Below are 18,441 nucleotides of genomic sequence, written 5' to 3' on the forward strand. Positions count from 1 at the left end.
ACATTAAACCGCATAATTTTAAAAATCGAGCTGAAACCTGACTGACTTATTGCAATAAGCTAAAGTAACATAAAAAGATTTGTTGTCATGACTTTTGGTCGTATCATTTTTTACAGCGTATGAACACACTTTACAACAAGGTTTCATTAATTCATGTTAGGTAATGTATTGCATTGGACAGCATTTATTAATAATTCAACGTTTATACAAATGCAATATTAAAATCCAAATTCATGCTTGTTAAAAGAACTTTCAGTTAACCTTAAATTTTTATTGAAATTAAAATTAGGATTTTTTGTTTTTTTTTTTGGTAACACTTTAGTTTGGTTCACAATTCATGCAATTAACTACTGGCTTATTACCTGCCTATTATTAAGAACAGAGATGCCCAAACTTGGGTCTGTGGGCCAAAGTTGGCCTATTGTAACCTTTGATTTGGCCAATCATCCCATCTGAGAAGAGAGGGAGAATGATGGGGATGGTTTAGAGATTGTAATTTCAAATTTAATGTAACCCTTTATTTGTTTGCTTTATTGTTAAAGATGTGGTTCACTACAATATACTATTTTAAACTTTAGTTGATGTGTAATGTAGCTGTGTGAACAGAAACAACATCTCTTAATGTAATACGCTCAAAGTTCAATGCAAAGGGAGGCATTGGCTTTTACAGAGTTAGCTTAGCAAAGCCTACTGCGAATGAAGTTTGGAGACTACAAAAGAATATATCCGGGTTAAAGGCTCGTACACACCTGGATGCTTTTCGTTTACGTTTATCATCAGCGTTTTACGAGATGTTTTTCCAGATTCAAACCCAATAAATTTTTACTGGTGTCAAGCAGAAGAATATGCAAAATCACTCCTTGACGTTAGATGGTGCTACACAACTTTAAGTTTCTGACACCTCGCTTATAACACAGAAGAAGAGGAAGAGAGGAAGTTCACACGCTTTTTGTTAAAGTTACTGGTGACTCGAACAAGCATGGATGGTTCAAGTAGTAGCAGCTTCAGCTCTAGCGATGAAGAAATGATTTTTTCTCAGAGAGCAATAAGCAGCTCCACGTTTATATCGCCTCTGGGCATCTTCTTCAATGTCCGCTCGCATTGACAGTTTTGCACTTGAGCCCCTCCAGGTGCTGTTTACAGTTACTTCAGCAGCTCCATACACGTGAACAAAAGTGCCAATCTGATTGGTGGAGAAAGTTTTAACGTGGCGCGTCACAACAAGAAAAAAAAACGAGCATGAGGCGTTTTTTTTTAATGACGCTTTTGCGCCTGGAGTTTTGCCCGTTGGTGTGCACAATCACATTGACGCCCTATATTTAGTAACGAGGCTTTAAATGTCGATGGAAACGCAAGCAAAAAATGTCTCGGTGTGCACAGACCTCAATTATGTCATAAACCCTTAAGGTTACGAACATACACCCTGCACAGCAAAGGGTGCACTGTATTGTTATAGCAGAGACACTTCCTGATGACGCGGAGTCGATCTTTGAATCACAGCACAATATGTTAGCTGACCAATCAGAGCCTTTTGAGGGGTGGGCTTTTGGAGAAACTAGGAAATATGACAGTTGTTTTCATGTTAGCAGAGTAGCTGTATATAATCAAAGAAAGATATATGAAATAATAACATGATTTTCTACAAGTAAAGCATGAGCACACATAGCGTTGCATCTTATAAACACAATCAAGCCTTAAAAATATACTCTTGACCACACCTTTAAGCTACAAAAAAAGGCTAACTGAAATCAAATGTTTCAATATAAATGCTGGAATTTAGTTTAAAATGTACATATTGACACATGACGGATAAAGGACAATGCAGAGACTTGGGTGAGGGAATCAAGGCAAAGATTCCGCTTGACTAGTGTATCCAGCATTTCACTCCAGTGTGTTATAAATGTGATGGTTTATGTTTTAATTGCAATAAGTTATCATTTAAAAAGTCTTACTGCATTATTAATATGATTTAAATTAATGTTTTCTATGAGTTTTTAAATATTATGAAATAAATTAGGAAAATACCCATGGCAACTTTATTGTAAAATAGTTTGGTATATTTATCTTTGGCCCACAGCTCTCGATGATATTTGGTTTTTGGCCCTTCATACGAAAAAGTTTAGGTACCCCTGATTAAGACATTAACTGTTCATTAGCAGTTATGGCATATGGTCTTATCCCTAATCCTACTCAAAACCTAAACTTAAGCTAAACTAAAATTAAGCTAGAACTGTTAGTTAATGATTTGTTAATACCGTGAATTGTGACCTAAACTAAAGTGTTCTAATAACATATAAAATATACTCCTATCATATATTGAACCAAACAATTGTGTTTTGCAGGCTGAATTATTCCTCAGCTTGCTATACAGTCCACAGGGGCAGATGGCAGTCTCAGTAGTCTACCTTCACTACATAGCAGCTTCCTGTCCACGTTTCAGACTGTGAAAACAGAGGCCCGTGTCCAATTTACAAAGGCAAGGCCCGTCCCACACTCCAAGAGGAGAATCCATGCTAATCCGCTGCTCATTTTTGTGAATCTCAGTGCCAAATTTCCAATGCATTTTACTCTGTATTGTAACACTTCAGTCCCAAAGAAAACCGCTACTCAGAAATCTGTTCAGGACAGAGAGTATTTAAGACTACATGAAATAGATTACTACACTCAACAAATGAAGTTTGCTGTTTGTTCACACTACTTATTTAAAATGAGTGGAAACAACACAATATTGTGGGTTATTTTTCGTGGGGGGAGGGAGGACAACTTGATTGTTTTACTTTCCATCTACTTAAATTTGTAAAAGCTACATAAGTAAATTTAATTCCTTGATGTTGTTCTAACACAAATCGATTGTGTGGAACTCAACATTTTGTACAGTTTAGTCTTCTTTGGTTATGAGCAGTGTTGGGCAATAACATGTTACTAGTAATGTGTTACTGTAACGCCGTTACTTTTGACAGCTAATACTGTAATGCATTACCTTTTAAATATATATTAAGACTCTGTTATTGTTACAATATGGTGCGTTTGTCCATTACTTGGTAAATTTTTTAATTGTGGATGCAGTCTATAGCCTATATGTTCTTCTTTACAGCAATTACAAGCATTGAGGGATTTAAAGATGCCAACCAACCACCGTTAAGAAGACAAAGTGCCGTAGGTGTGTCTCCTTTTAATCAAGTATGTACGCCGATCAAAAGCAAGCAACACAGTCCAGGATAGTTTCATTCTTTATAACTCATCTGATAGTTCATGGTTCTTCCATGGTGGGGCGCCACACCAAAATGCATCCCTTCACGGCTACATTACGGCTTCCCATTCAAAACATTCAGTCATTGTTGTTAATGTTTTTAATAGCAGATTCTAATTGCACCAAAAGGAAAGTGAATAATAACAGCGCAAACTTTTCTGTAACCGTATTGTGCTATGTGTTATTTGTTAAATGCTTTAAGGTTACGTGCTGACTGACTGACTGACAGGTGCATGATGCATGAGGCCAGCAAAAGCTTTCAGTTAAGATGAACACATGATTATACTTTATTTATAGATAAAGGTCTAGGGCTCTGCTTATAATGACTTTATCTTGCTGGAGTTCATAGCCGTTTCACTTTACTTCAGGACGCATTAATGCCGCTCTGTTGGTCTATTGGAGAAATTCATAAATATTCCTAGAAAATCTGATAAATGTTGGAGACATACTCACTACATAAAACGCGCAAAATCGCATTTCAGCAGCGTCTATTTGAGAGCGCACAAGAAGATCTGTGCTTGAGCAGTGTATATTTGAATGCATGCAAGACGTTTTGTGCATGAACAGAGGAAATCGGCACGCAAGCACATTCGTATTGCACGTAAATGCGATCTCGACTTGTAATACTGCGCTCACAACATTTCTCCATTTGTCATTGAAATAACGCCATAGGTAGTTAGTAGATTTGTGTAAAAGGTCTGCCACCACAGCTGGAAAAAAACCTACAGGAAACACTGAAGTTGTTTTCATAGCATCAGACCTGTTTTGGCCTGTTTCCATTGAGTGGTACGGTACGGTACGGTTCTGTACGCTTTTATGGCCATTTTCTCTGTACCACTTTTGGGGTACCCTTTTCATACCTAGCACAGCAAAAGGGTACCAAAAGGCGGAGCTAGACACGCAACTGAACGCTATTGGTTTACAGAGATCCGTCACTCGCTTGTGTAACAAGCCAGAATGAAAACAAAGGAACCACCATGTTTTAAATACAGCCAAGGTTAGTAATGAACATTTACACAGAAGTATTTGTGTATAAAGCCTCTGTTTTTTGAGAAGTGTTTCTCATATGATATGTGAACAACCGGTACAGCTTTAATTTGACATTTCCTAGAGTGAGAATGACGTCGACTGAAACTTTCTGTCGAACACCATGCCCACCAAAACAGTATCATTGATGTCCCTTTAGCAGTGGAAACGCAAGCCTGATAGAGCTGACCCGTACCGACCCATATTGTACCGTACCGTACTGTACCACTGAGTGGAAACGGGCCATTAGTTCAAACCTGGTCTGGAGTAGCTTATTTCAGGATTAGATTGGCTCATTTCAAGCAAAGGAGATACTGAAAGTATGTACTGAATCCTGATAATTATTTACAATGGTAACCTATTGGTTATATATACTCGAGAAAATAGTAGAATAGACCCCAGATTGACAAAGCCATTGCATGGTATGTTTTTAAAACATGCAGCATGTCTTTACTGTGGGGTCACCAGCTTTCAGGCAGCTTGTTAGTATGATACCATGTCCAGGCTAATGGAAAAAACTACTTGGATGAGGAAAATTCAAACATGGAGAGCTAAAGACAACATTTGAGGGTCTGTTCATGGCAAAAAAAAATCTTTCTTGTTTTCATTTTTGTACTGCTGGTCTGACTTAAATAAATTGTTGATTTAAAATTACTGTTTGTTAATTAAAACTGTGAAGCTGATCAACAGTTTATTTTTCATTCACCCTGAAGTAATCAACAAAGTGATTGAGTTACTTTTTGAATAAAGTAACTAGTAAATTTAATTTGTTACTAATTTTCAGTAACTAGAACACAACACTGATTATATGAGGCATGAAACTACAACAAACTAAAATTCAGAGTCACTGCCATCAAAACGCTTTAAAACGTCTGCTTTATACAACATAGGCTCAATCTGAAAACGTTGCCCTATATACGTTTCTGGAGATCGCAAATTAAGTAGTGAGAAGTATGTACGGCTGCATTTTAAAATGAATGTTCTGGGGCAGTATGACATCATACCATTTCGCGCTTACCAGCTGACTGATTACCTCTATATGAATAGCTTTCCAGCTGTTAACCAGTTTGTTAGCTCGCCATGTACGTCGGTGGATTTGACATGCAGAGAGGAGTTGTCTACGATGACGGGATTCAAGTCTGGTGAAGAACAGTTCCAGAAAGCAGGTAAGATAAAAACAGGAGCCAAAAAATAAAGTAAACAAATAAATAACAGGGTGAGAATGTGGTAAAATCTGAAAATGTGGTAAAAATCTGACGAGAGCTTTTTTTTTCTGGATTGCCCAACTGTTGGTCAATTGGTGCTATTTAAAACTCTATTAGTTGGGTTTATGGAAGGAGGGCGGTGGGTCAGTCGATGGCTCAGTCAGTCAGACTTTCAGTCAGTCGACAGCAGCCTCTGGTGGATTTAACAGAGAACAGCAGGTGCGAATGGCACTCACGAAAGAAATTTGAGATCTGAAAAAGCATACCCAGTGGCCTTTGGTGGATTCTCAAAAACAAAAACTGCAAAAAAAAAAAAAAAAGTAGCTCCTGTGATATAATTGGCGCTCTCCTGAAATGTGAATATCTGTAAGTTTTCAGAATGAGTCTGGGGTGGTTTTTACAGTGTACAATCTTCTTGGTTCTGAGACATGAAGTACAACAAACTAAAATTTAGAGTCACTGCCATTAAAACGCTTTAAAACGTCTGCTTTATAGCTTACTGATTAGCTTTTTTCCTAAACAACTTGCAATGGACGACAACCTTGGTAACAGATTGCAGGCAACATTACCCAACTCTGCTAAAATTATCAGCACCAACAAAAGCTGTTGTTCTATAGCATAGAGCATTTATGAGTAATCCGGAACAGATCCAAAGTGGCACCAGGATGCTGCTAACCTAAAGTGGGATGTGATAAAGCCCTACAATGTCGTTCAAGTGAGTGACTGAGGTGTTTGGCAGGAGTGCGCTGGCACTGCCCGACACAAAACCATGCATGACTGAACTGCTCTTTGCTAATTCTCATTACTTTATTTTATTCTTATGCAGAAGTGGAAAGAGTACTGAAAAAATATACTCCAGTAAAAGCAACATTACTTTCCAAAAAGAATCTCTTGTAAATACTACTCAAAAAGTACACTACCCAAGAGTAGTGAGCATTACGCTGTGAAAAAATGAGGCAAAAATCTAGCTGTGACAATATGTTTAGACTTCAGAACCCTGACTAATGAATGACTAGCATTTGGAGTTACAAACCAAGCTCGTGCAGCCCTGATAGAAAACAAGCAGTTGGTGAATGTGTGTGAAAACAACAATCTGTACTGTTTAAGGCCATTTGGTGATTTCAGTAATCATGTAGGCATCATTCATCATGCTGGAGAAACAGTCTCTTCCTCATTGCATGTAATCCTTTAGCATCTTCTCGGACACTTTTAATGCTTCTGCTCTGTACATGTTTGGTGCATTTATACAGTGGCTGTGTCTTGAGGCTGGTCAGCGTGATGCAATTGATTGGATGGGAATCACAAGATTGATTAGTCTACTTATCACATGGAAAATAGTAAAGTAAAAGCATAGCACTAAAAATATACTCAAGTAACCGTACACATTTACGTTAGACATGTAAAATATCCTCAATAGTTATTTAACCCCCATCTGTGACAGCCTGGTTTGAAGATGTGATGTCTTTTCTAAAACTAGAAAAGATTAAATACACATCAAGGGGTTTGATAGACAAGTTCTATATGTACTGGGAACCTATTTTATCATATTTTAAAAATCTGAAAGCATCTGTGGTTAAATAATTTGTATATCTCTTGGTATCATGGTGTTTCTTGTCTTTAATGTAATTTTTGTACTTTTATTTAGTTTTCTTCCCCTGTTATTTGTAATAAAAAAATGTCTTTCTTCTATCAGCACTGTTATGTCACGACATGCATGACACTAATTACCATATTTGATTCTAACTATTGTGTTAAGCTTTGGATGTTCAGTTCTTGGGGTGGGAATAGAAAGAAGAAAACTGTAATGTTTATTTTTGTATTGTATGAATACATTTTTACCCTCAACTAAAAAAAAAGTAAAAATAGTTATTTTGTGTAATTTGAATTCATTTTATTACACCACTGTTTTATGTCAATCTTTCAACTAATTGAAAGAGTTAAGAAAAAACTTAATTTGATGTTAATTTTAAAAATCCTAGTGTGAAGTTTGAAACAGATAGTTCAACTGGGTGGTTGCTAGGGTATACAGGTGATTGCTACCCTGTAAAAAAATACAGCTGGGTTACTTCAATTTAAATTTGGATAATATACATAGACAATATAGACAAGCCCATAGACAAGTCCAAATGTTGGGTTAAAGATGGCTTATAAGTGTAACTTTAAAAATGTAACCTAGTTTGTGCAGTAGGGTGTTTAAACGGGGTTGTGTAACAGTTGCTAGGGTTTTCGATGAGGATGTTTTTTTGGGTGTCTTCTATACAGTTGCGAGGGTACTTTTTTGAAGCTTCTATTGGTTTCTATAGTTCTAGGTAGCTGCTAGAGTGATAATGAAGTTGCTAGTTCTCATTGTTAAGTGGTGACGTGTTTGTGACGTATGTAATACTGTTTCCGGGTCCAAGCCGCCACTCGTTTGAGGGGAGAAATCATTCGTTTATGATCACGTTTTATTCCTATCACACATTAAAGTTAATTTTATATAGAATCATAGTGTACACAACAATCTCTGGGCTTGCTGCATAACAAATACCAAAAATGTAACAATTTATAAAAAATAATTACTTTCTGGCCATCGGATATTTGGCATGGACATATATACTGCAATCGGGATTTTCGAAAGCCCTAAATCGCTTTGTAAACGTTTATTATTACAATTTCAAAAAAGCGTGACGTCACACTTAACAAGCGGATTGTATACCCGATGTATTCAAATTGTTAGGTTGTCTGACAGACAGACAGACAGACAGACAGACAGACATACATACATACATACATACATACATACATACATACATACATACAGACAGACAGACAGACAGACAGAATATTGAGTGGGGGCGGGGTTGATTTGTGCACTCCTCTCATCATTCACTCACAGCAAACCAATGTTTGTTGGGGCGTGGCTAAGCAAGAAGATTGCCATTCCAGAGCGGAAGCGAATGGATAGATTTGATTAAAGATTACCAAAATAAAGTATTTTTCAGTGAATCAACTAAGCCATTGTTCACTTTAAGACTAACAATGTGCACTAGCAAAATAAACACAGTAAATATTGATTTAATGCAAGTGTTTATTTGGTTTAGATGGAAGCTTAAATGACTCAAAATAAACACTGGATGGTTTAAAAGAGTCTATATGACTCAGAACTATTAAATTAGATAGATTAGATTAGAAATCTAGATTAGATTAGAAATACAAGAGAGAGCAAACTACCATAACTAACCTAAAGTGGGATGTGATAAAGCCATACTATGGTATTCAAATGAGTGACTGAGGTGTTTGGCAGGAGTATGCTGGCACTGCTTGACACAAAACCATGGATGACTGAACTAACAGTTTCCCTCTGTTCAGTATCTCTTTACATCAAAATCCTTTATCCTTCCGACAATATATTTGCATTCTTTTTTAATACAATTACACTTCCTGGCCATAACAGGATGATTAAAACAATGACTTACAACAGCCAACAATCAAGCCTTGATTCGTGTGTCAAGTTTCATGCATCTCTGTCAACTTATCAGAGCAGCAAGACAAGTTATATAAAAATAACCCCTTAACATAATGCATAACCATGAACGTGGCATTAAAAATTAAAAAACGCATTAAGACTCACCAGTCAAACGCTTCCAAACGTCCACAGCTCAAATCAAGCATTAATCAGCAGAGGAAAACCATAGCATGACAAACATTCACAATGACATGCACGCATGCTGATGGGATGGAGGCCTCTCTTGCCACCTTCTGTACCAGGCGGGGTGGGCCGGACGGGGGAGGAGGAGGACGAGGAGGAGGAGGAGGTGGGCTCCTTTCAACTCCACCGTTCTATATGAAAATGTCAGGGGCTCAGAGCGGGGAGCATTGTTCCATCCACTCGGCCCATTCATAAACTGACACCCTCTCTGCTCGACCCACAATGCACAGCACTGTTTCTCCTGGCCCAGAGCACAGGGATGTGGCAGCGCTCAGAGCCTAGGTCAGTGCAAGAATCAAGAGTCCTCCGCACACTAGTATGCATCATTTACACTGGATGACACAAGAGGAATGCAAGCATTTTCATTAGACAGCCACACAGACGGCAGTGTTGCGGGACAGTAAAAATAATAAAGATCTCTCAGTAGTTCTTTGACGCTCATTATGTTAGAGGACCCACTAATTTTTATCAAGAATATTTCTGCTTTTTTATGTCGGAAAAGTGGCTAATTCATATAACGTCAAGCAATTTTGTTCATATGAATAGATGTGATTTTTAAAATGAGGTGTGCCCCCAAACCCCACCTCTAAACCTGATTGGGAGACGAGCAAATTGTACTAAAATGTGCAAGTTAAATTGTGCTAATTAATACATACTAGTCATTAAATCAAATTTCCATGAGAGGGCATTGGCTTTTATTAGCTTAGGTAAATGGTACTCTATTGGCATTAATCGTTCCAAGAGTATTTGTTGACATTCATGGCACCTTTTCGTTTCAACAAAAGGTTTTTTTAGTCAAAAGAAAACAGCACAGGCTCATTCTGAAAATGTACCCCTATATACATTTCTGGAGATCGCAAATTATGTAGCCAGAAGTACGTACGGCTGCATTTCGTCTGTAAAACGAACGCTATGGGGTGTTATGACGCCATTCCTTTTCACGCTTAAAAGCTGACCGCTTACCTCTGTATGAACGGCTTTCCTGCTGTTACCAGTTTGTCCGGTAGCTTGATGTGTTTGTTGGCGGACTTGAGACGCGGAGAGAAGTTGACCACGATGACGAGGTTTGAGTCCAGCGAAGAATAGTTCCAGAAAGCAGGTAAGGCAAAAACAGAAGCCGATAGATAAGTAAATAACAGGGTGAAAATGTGTTCAAATCGGAAAACGTGGTAAAAATCAGGCGAGGGCTTTTCTTTTTCTGGATTGCTTTACTAAAACTATTGTTGGGTTTTAGGAAGGAGTTTCAGTCGATCGATTGATCGGTCAGTCGACAGCGGCCTCTAGTGGATTTACGTGAGAAGAGCAGGCGCGAATGGCACTTGTGCGAGAAATTTGAGATCTCAAAAAGCGTACACAGCGGCCTCAAAAACGTAGCTCCTGCGATGTATTTGGCACTCTCCAGAAATGTATATAGAGCTTCGTTTTCAGAATTTTGTTCTCTGGGTTGCAACGAAAAAAAAGAATCTTTCGATTATTTACAATGCTACGCACACTAACAAAAAGATTATTTTAAGACCTATTCAATGCAACATTTTATAGAAACCACTTTTTTGTTTATTAGTGATGCTACATATATATAATAAACTTTTGGTTCCTCATTGAAACTTTGAGTGCACATTTCTTAAAATAAACTTTTTTTTTCTTAATGTGAACAACATTTTAATGATCTAAATGAATCTTTACGTTGTTAAGAATGTTTAATATAAAAAAGGTTCAATGAATATTTAAGGCTCTTCATGGAACCATCAATCTCAACCCTTTATTTTTTAACAGTATGTCACTAGGAATAGACCATTTTTGACCACTTTAAATTATAGAAAAACGCAAATAAGAAAATAAAATGCACTTTTTAAAAAAGTCCCAAAACAGTTTTCAAAATTACACTTTAGAAAAAAGCATTTCAAAAGAATCTATAAATGGGCGGCTCTTAAAATATCCATTTATTTATTAATGTCAATTTTTTAAAAATGATTTAAAGAACATTTTGGTTCTTGATAAGATCTTTAAAGATAGCTCATTGAATCTGAAATCTCATTTTAGTTTTCTAATAAACACACTGGCTTCTAGGGGTTTTAAATGACTTGTGAAGTCCTAACTTGGAGAAAATTTGCAGTACCGTAATAAAATGAGCTTCATTAACTGTCCATCATTTATTTTAACTAAAATATTACTAAATTATTACCTGTTTTTACTCAATAATAATCAAATATATTCCTGTAGAGTGAGTTTAATATGAACTGTTGGTTTTTGGTTTGACTGCATTTGAAGCTACTATGCTTTAAAAACAACAACAAAAGTTAATTCTTCATTGAAGCATGGAACAGAAATCTTGATTATTTGAAAATGTGTAGTCACAAAGTTTATGAGAATTCTACACTCTTAAATATAAAGTTTCTTCTGATTCCATTAAGAAGCTTCCACATACATATAAGTTTTCTATTGACCAAAAGTTCTGTATAGTGAAAAAAGAGATAAAAGGTTCTTTATAATATTCAACTTTTTACTTACACTTTATACTTACACAGTTCCTTTATCAACAGTTTACTGCAAGGGTTTTTAAGGAACTCAAAATGCTTCTATTATGCTTTTTGTGTGAAAACACCCATTTGAAACCATTTAGGAATGCATGTATCAATATGCCACTGCATATTAACAAAATGTTGAAAACAATGCCATGAAGTAACATCTAAACCAGGAGTACCCAAACTCCAAACTTGGAGGGCCGGTGGCCTGCAAAGTTTAGGTCTAACCCAATCAGACTAGCTAATCAAGGCTTTAGAGAAACATTCTTGCAGGTGTGTTGAGGCAAGTTGGTGCTAAAGTCTGCATGACACTGGCTCTCCAGGATCTAGTTTGGGCACCCATGATCTAAACACTCTGTGTCTTCTATGGTGACACTATATACTGCACTGTAAAATATGCAGGGATTCACACAATTCCTTTAAGTTGTTGAAACAAAAATCGAAAGCTTAATCAGTTTTAAATAGTTTTTATAATTTTAAGTGAATTAAATATAGAACAATTATATTTGAGAGTTATGTTGGTTTGATCCACATTAAATAAGTAGTTTGAACAAGCAGCAAATGTAATTTTTTGAGTGAGACAAACTGAAAGACATTTAAGCTCGTCTGAGTTGTCATTTCCAAACTTAAAGTGAAGTAAACATCGTCTTGAAGAAAACATACTGTTCCAGTAATTCCAGTTACAACACTCTACAGCAGAGAAATAAGTCAATCAGCATAGACGTAAATGTTCAACAAACACTACACTACACTACACACACTCCTGTCCCTTGTGCTTCTGTACATAGTGGCTATTGTTTGGGCCGTCCCGGGAAGAGAACAGGACGACCAGGCTGGAGCCTGACACCGCACTACACAGGGAAGTCGATGCGCACAGCTAATTGTCTTAAAAATCACAACAATCACCCATTCACTCTTGCCGTTTCACTGCTTTCTCTCATGGATGTTACAGTCATAATTAAGCACTAGTGTACGGGAGGCTGTGTTGTCACATTACACACAAACAGTGCACACAGATGGTCAAAACATAGTACTTTTTAAACTAAAAAGTTAAATATTACTAAATGAAGCAAGCATAATCCTTTATCTAATACATAGGTCAGTGGCACTTTACAACAATGGTCCATTAGTTAATGTTAGTTCATGTGTTTACTAACTTTAATTATGAATAATCTTGTGAAGCATTTATTAATCATAGTTCAACATTTACTAATGCATTTTTAAAATCCAAAGTTGTACTTGTTCACATTAGTTAATGCACACATAACTTAAATAACGTTAACAGATCATTAATTGAATTAATTAATGAAGCATTTTTTTAAAGTGTTACCCAGAGGTCCAGTTTTCAACTAATTTAAATAAAAATTATACTATTTCATATTTTAATTAAATGAACCAAATAACCTGATCAAAAAAAATATTAGAATCAGTAACATTGTGAAATATTTCTTTACATTTCAAACAACAGCAAGAAGGTTGCTGGTTTGAGTCCCGGCTGGGTCAGTTGGCATTTCTGTGTGGAGTTTGCATGTTCTCTCTGTATGGCTTTCCTACGGGTGCTCTGTTTTCCCCACAGTCCAAAGACATGCACTATAGGTGAATTGAATAAGCTAAATTGGCCGTAGTACATGTGTGTGAATAAGTCTGTATGGGGGTTTCTCAGGACTGGGTTGCAGCTGAAAGAGCATCCACTGTGTAAAACATCCTGGATAAGTTGGTGGTTCATTGTGCTGTGGCAACCCCTAATGAATAAAGGGACTAAGCCAAAAGAAAATGAATGAATGACAACTGATTTTGTGTTTGTTTATCAACGAATCCAGAAAAGTAGACGTATAACGGTTTCCATAAAATATGATACATAAACATTGATAATAAGGACATCAATCATAAGCACCAATAATAGCTGATCATAAGAGAGCAGCAAATCTACAATTTAAAATAATTACTGAAGGATCGTGTGACACAATGAAGAGTGGGCTGATGATGATAAAAGTCATCACAAAAGAATGTGCTGCATCACAAGTATTAATTTAAATCAAATATATTTAAACCAAAATATATACTTGGGGCGGCACGGTGGCTTGGTAGTTAGCAGTGTTGCCTCACAGCAAAAAGTGTGGAGTTTGCATGTTCTCCCCGTGTTCGTGTGGGTTTCCTCCGGGTGCTCTGGTTTCCCCCAGAGTCCAAGGGCTATAAAAGTGATTGGGTTAACTAAATTTGCCGTAGTGTATCAGTGTGAATGTGTATGGGTGTTTCCCAGTGCTGGGTTAAGGCTGGAAAGGCATCTACTGTGTAAAACATATGCTGGAATTAGGGATGCTCCAGTCGATTGGCCAGAGATCGGTATCGGCCGATAATCACATTTCATGACTCGATCGATACTTAATAATCTGTCCGATCTCATGAACCGACAACAAGTGTTTGTTTACAATATTACAGGCAGAGGACATACAAGTACAGAAATTTCATTAAAACCTAGCTGGAAATATTAGGGGGGAAAAACAAACAAAAATAAATACATTTTAACTTGAATATTTAATAATATGAATTATTGTAATATACTTATTGCAATAATTAGCAGTTTATGGACCTATTTCCTGTTAGTAAAGAAGTAATGGATTTATAGATTTCGATTCTAACTTTTTATGCATCAAATATGCGCTACAAGCTTCATTGAGACATGTTGAATTCTTCTTCCATCATTTGCAATGTTTCCAAATTGCTTTGTTAGTGATTTTTTTTTACCATTTTTTGGATTTGTTTTATCTATTACTTTCTGTAAAGCTGCTTCTGACCATGGCATGTTCACACTAAATGGTTATACGAGACATGTTTAATGAGTTATGTGCCACATCCTTCATTTATTCTCTTAGGAAAGGAGATATCTCCACTTAAGTGTCTTACTTGAAAAATGTGCTTTATGCATTATAAAGCTGAAAGCCTCAGAATTGGTACTCGGTCTCGGCTGCAAAAATCTTAATCTGAGCATCCCTAGCTGGAATAGTAGGTGGTTCATTCCGCTGTGGCAGACCTTTAATATATCTGAGACTAAGCTGAAGGAAAATGAATGAATGAATGAATAAATGAATGAAAAAAAATATACTTTCTTAATAAAAAATCACAAAGTTGTTATATTCTAGTTTGTTAACCTGAAAATCTGTGAAAAACAATGATTCAAATTGATTGACGAGTCGTGTATTTATTTGTAAATAAATAAACAATAAATAAATCTCACCATTTTAGTCAACATTTAAACTGGATCGAAAATGAATCATCAGTCTGACATGTTGTGTGTAGATTAGTGTTTTTTCTTTCTCTGAAACAGAACAAAGTTGAGCAAGACGACTTTTTCACAAAACAGAACAGATGTCACAAAGCCCAATTTAGGCCCAACTCAAGGCTGACCAAATGTGTAGTAACTGCTCTTAGCCTTTAGTGTATAAATCAAAACTAAAGTTATTTATGCATTTTATTAACATTCAATATGTTTACATTTATTTATTTAAACGCACGATAATTCGTTTAATTAACTGCAATAATTAGCTAAACTTATAAACATATACAATATAATTTAAATAGAATACACAGCAATATTAGTCAACCATAAAACTCAATACCAAACACAACTAGAAAGCTGTATTGACCAATCCGCGTACAGCAGAACAATTATCCACTGATCGCACTGACCTTGCCTCAGTTACACCCACATGAGTCAGGCTTTTCCCCATTCCTGCTGCATCTATGATCACACTATACCAGCAACACATACACACTGCTTCAGGCCATGAGGTCAGAGTTGCCGTCCTGTAGATATGGGGTGAGGGCGCTCAGCACTGGACCAAAAGAAAAGGGAACCATTGTCCTCCCATTGTCTTTGCAAAGACAGACAGTATAGATGGTTTGTGGCACAACGCAAAGGTAGAAGTGAATGGGACACGAGGAGTCATGGAACAGGGTGACTCTGACGCCAATTAATGACTCCTGTCTGAAAGAAAGGCCTAAAACAAGCCACACGGGTGGAAGATGACGATGCATACTCTCGGTGATTGAATATATTCACAGAAATCAACTGAGAAAATCCACAGAAGGAAATATTGACTGCCAAGTCGTAATCCGAACCTTATCCAAGCTTGTTTGAGAGACTTTATAAAGATAAACAGAGCACGCTAACATCCAAGAGTGGGGTAAAATGAATGGGAATAGATGGATTTTATAACATTATTCCATTTAATTTTTTTATGAAGTGCATTATAGATAAACATAAAGTGAATCCAAGGCATATTTGGTCAATGAAAATTTGCTAATTCAAATAACTGCTTGGGATAAAAACTAAAATCTGCCATTGAAAGAGTCAATTTTAGCCAAAGGGTCTGATTTTTAGTGCAAGTATGAAGTTCGTTTTGATGTTAGTGACCAAGTAGTGTCACAACACTTCATCTTAAATAGAATGGCCTTCAATTTTATCATTTGAAACCCTAACAGACGTCTTTTTCCTGATTGTTTTTATCACATTGTGGTGTCTGCATAAATTTAACTTTATAAAACCAACTTTATAGAGAACACATTACATCCTAATGTCTGAATGTTTAAATATTTCAATATTTTGGTGAAAACTAAATTTTAAAACATTTTTAAATTCTTATTATTATAAATATGCCTTACAAGATTTTTGGTATATAAACTAATGTTACACTGCATGACATTTTAGTTACACAGGACACATTGTTATATTTGAGGAGGGAACAAATGCATTTAAAAGTATACTACAATAACATTTTAGGTGGGTGATTATGTTGGACAAATATTTTGAGCCACAGATTTCTAAATAATCACGCATGAGATACAGTTTCATAATTTAAACCAAAGTTCACAAACATGCACAATAACTGGAAAGTGCAAGAAGCAGCTGGCACTGAGAATAAGAGGTCATACAGTTAATACTGTGCACTTGTGCAAATGCCAGATGACAGCACATTTGCAAAAACTATTGGACATTCATCCACAGTGGGGTTTGATTCACTGGCATAAAGCCGAGAGAAAAATTGGCCAACATTATGATCCTACTCAAGAGATAAAACCATTTTGACTCGACTTGCATGAGCAAAAAAACATTAGACATTAGTATTTCACTAGATGGGATACAAGATTAAGCATGTCACTTGTCTTTTGGTTAATAAATTGTCATTTACTCTTTGCACTGTTTGTTCATTTGATGCTCTGATATACTGTAATGCAACAATGACCAACTTGAGCAGCTCTTGCATGAATAAATAACAATTTAACCACAAGAAAATGTAATAAAATTAATAGAATAATAAACTACTTCCACAAAGCCCTGTATTATGTAAATATAGTTATTTATATTGAAAAATAAATAGTAAATCCAGACCTTTTCTCTTAAATTAAATTGTGACAGGCCAAATAATCATTATGACATCTCCTGTTTTAAAGTACTGTGTGGGTTGTCGTATCAAGTTTTGTGGCTGGCTTAAAAAATATCAGACTTACCTTATTAGACGGTCTTCACCGTAAACAGGCAGACAGAAGGCTGAACTCAAGAGCGATGCCAGTCTCTTTTCCTATTGCATCTCAATCCCTCCCACCCTGCATCTCCATCTCTCTCTCTCTCTCTCTCTCTCTGCCGCCCCTCACTATCTGGTGGCATGTGCCACTGACACATGATTGTTTTTGTGGTTTTACATTAGCACCCTGATTAGTAATGCTTTGCTTCTACAAAAGGGAAAAACATCACTGCTGCAAACTGAATCACCGCAATTGTGATAAAGGCCTGTTCACGCCAAGGATGAAAACAATACAGAATTGGTTCCACAAAAACAAAAACATGAAATTCAGAAGAATAGTGGAGCAATCATCACAAATACAATGATAATGGAGCATGATCTGCGCCAAAAGCCCTTTAACGAAATTTGATTAAGCAAATTTGCAGTCTGACACATGAAACTGGAATATTTGGGACTATTCGCATGTTTAAATGTGATGGTACATTGGCATTACATGTCATTGGCATATACAGTTGAAATCAGAATTATTAACCCCCTTTTGATTTTTTTTCTTTTTTAAATATTTCCCAAATGATGTTTAGCAGAGCAAGGAAATTTTCACAGAATGTCTGATAATATTTTTTTCTTCTGGAGAAAGTCTTATTTGTTTTATTTCAGCTAGAAAAAACACTTTTTAATTTTTTAAATACTATTTTAAGGTCAATATTACTAGCCCCTTTAAGCCACATATTGTTCGATAGTCTACAGAACAAACCATCATTATACAATAACTTGACTAATTACCGTAAAACAATATCTAGTAAAATATTATTTTCTGTCATCATGGCAAAGATAAAATAAATCAGTTATTAGAAATGGGATATTAAAAATATTATGTTTAGAAATGTGTTGAAAAATCTTCTCTCCGTTAAATAGAAATTTTGGGGGAAAAAATGAACAGAGGGGCTAATAAATCTGACTTCAGCTGTATAAAACATTACACATCATGCTTATTTATGCCATGAAGGATAATCCTGTCTGAAATCAACGTTTTCAAAAGCAGTACGCGAGTCCTGCTACTACCAGGTTTGTCCAGATTATTTTCTATTTGTATAACGTGCATATTTAACATGTCTGTGATATTGTTGAGGAAATATTCATCTCAAGTTTTTGGGGTTACTCGTGAAGAGCTAAAAATGAATTGTAATAACTTTCGTTTTAATATTTAATGGTTGAGATTTGAGGAGAA

The 18,441-nt window shown here is 36.1% G+C and overlaps 1 protein-coding gene across 16 annotated transcripts in view; it reads right to left on the reverse strand.

Moving 5' to 3' along the window:
• mag (myelin associated glycoprotein) overlaps positions 1-17,241 on the reverse strand; it is a 45,031-nt gene extending 27,790 nt beyond the window's left edge. For 12 of the 16 annotated variants that reach the window (XM_073922999.1, XM_073922996.1, XM_073922990.1 and 9 more), the window contains exon 1: positions 17,200-17,241. The gene's annotated coding sequence lies outside the window, so the exon portion shown is untranslated. Of the gene's footprint in view, positions 1-10,132; positions 10,198-17,199 lie in introns of all 16 variants that reach the window. The other 4 variants (XM_073922991.1, XM_068213535.1, XM_073922992.1 and 1 more) reach the window with 1 other exon arrangement.
• Between the last annotated feature and the right edge of the window lie 1,200 nt (positions 17,242-18,441).

The sequence above is a fragment of the Danio rerio genome, chromosome 15, assembly GCF_049306965.1.
Source record: "Danio rerio strain Tuebingen ecotype United States chromosome 15, GRCz12tu, whole genome shotgun sequence".
NCBI lineage: Eukaryota > Metazoa > Chordata > Actinopteri > Cypriniformes > Danionidae > Danio > Danio rerio.